The 1,105-nt window shown below is 43.3% G+C and overlaps 1 protein-coding gene across 1 annotated transcript in view; it reads right to left on the bottom strand.

The window, feature by feature from the left end:
- LOC119590714 overlaps window positions 1–1,105 on the bottom strand; it is a 57,714-nt gene that overhangs the window by 41,996 nt on the left and 14,613 nt on the right.

Here is a 1,105-nt window from a genome sequence, read left to right as displayed (position 1 = left end):
AGGACACATACAGTCTTGCCCCTTAAGACCTTCACACACTGCACTCATATGCCCTTCGGACAAACATCTCACCAAATAGAATTTCTTCCTCCATTCCGTATAGAGATACCGAGGCGCTCTGCTGCGTAAACAGACCACTAAAATTCCCATAAGGATCCGAAAATTACTCACACGGAATCTGTTTGGGTTACTTGGCCTCCGGAAGGGTAATGGAGGCTTGAGATTCTCCGTAAACACGTCCTTCAATTACGCATCTCGCTTCGGCATATTAACGAAGTGGATGCTGCCATGCGGACAAATTAGCGTCACTCCAGAACCACCCTTATCCAGTCTAACGCATGCCAAACTACACACTCCACGCGCCGCACGTAACAGGCATCAAACTACGCGCTACATATATATATATCTCCCATCAAATACGCGGAAGTTATTATGTACGTGTTCAGCATGCATCATTTTGAACGGCGCTCAACTGTAGTACTGTCGACCGACCTGGTGAGCGATTTTCCGCTTGAATTGCAACTGCGGGGTTACTCATCCCGCCGCACTATCCCGCTGCGGCTCTGTCCACGCACCGCAAACTGCTTGCAATCTCGCTCAATTGCCCCAAAGTCAACTATTAACACCGTTACCTCCTTTTTGCAACACACATTGCAACGGAGCCTCCTTAGGCGTTCTCACCTACTTACGCTCGCTGTGACTGTTACACGATGCCACCTCCTCGCCCCATTTTGTTTTATGGCGAGATTTCCTGTCGATCGCAAGGTAATCGGAGTACCGAAGTAATTAACGCAACCAAAATAATTACTTAAATATATGAGAAAAAAAGAAAGGAAGTCAGACAAAAATAAGTATGGAAAAAGTCTTAAATGCGAAATAAAATCCACGCTTACAGGTTTATCGAAGTTTCATATAATTAAGTGATAATCTGAGGACAACCCTTTCTTCTTCACATTGATATATAAATCATGAGTGTTTTAATTAAAAGTGTTTTTGAGTCTGGGCAAAGTTCAATTACGAAGGAGGTGGGAGATTACCTCGAGAAGGCGAGTTAAGCTCAGAGATTGAAAACTTAAAATTAAAAACTTGAAAATTATGAAATTTA

This window comes from Penaeus monodon, chromosome 27, assembly GCF_015228065.2.
Source record: "Penaeus monodon isolate SGIC_2016 chromosome 27, NSTDA_Pmon_1, whole genome shotgun sequence".
In the NCBI taxonomy this organism is placed as follows: Eukaryota; Metazoa; Arthropoda; class Malacostraca; order Decapoda; family Penaeidae; genus Penaeus; species Penaeus monodon.
This window is presented reverse-complemented; position numbering and strand designations above follow the sequence as displayed.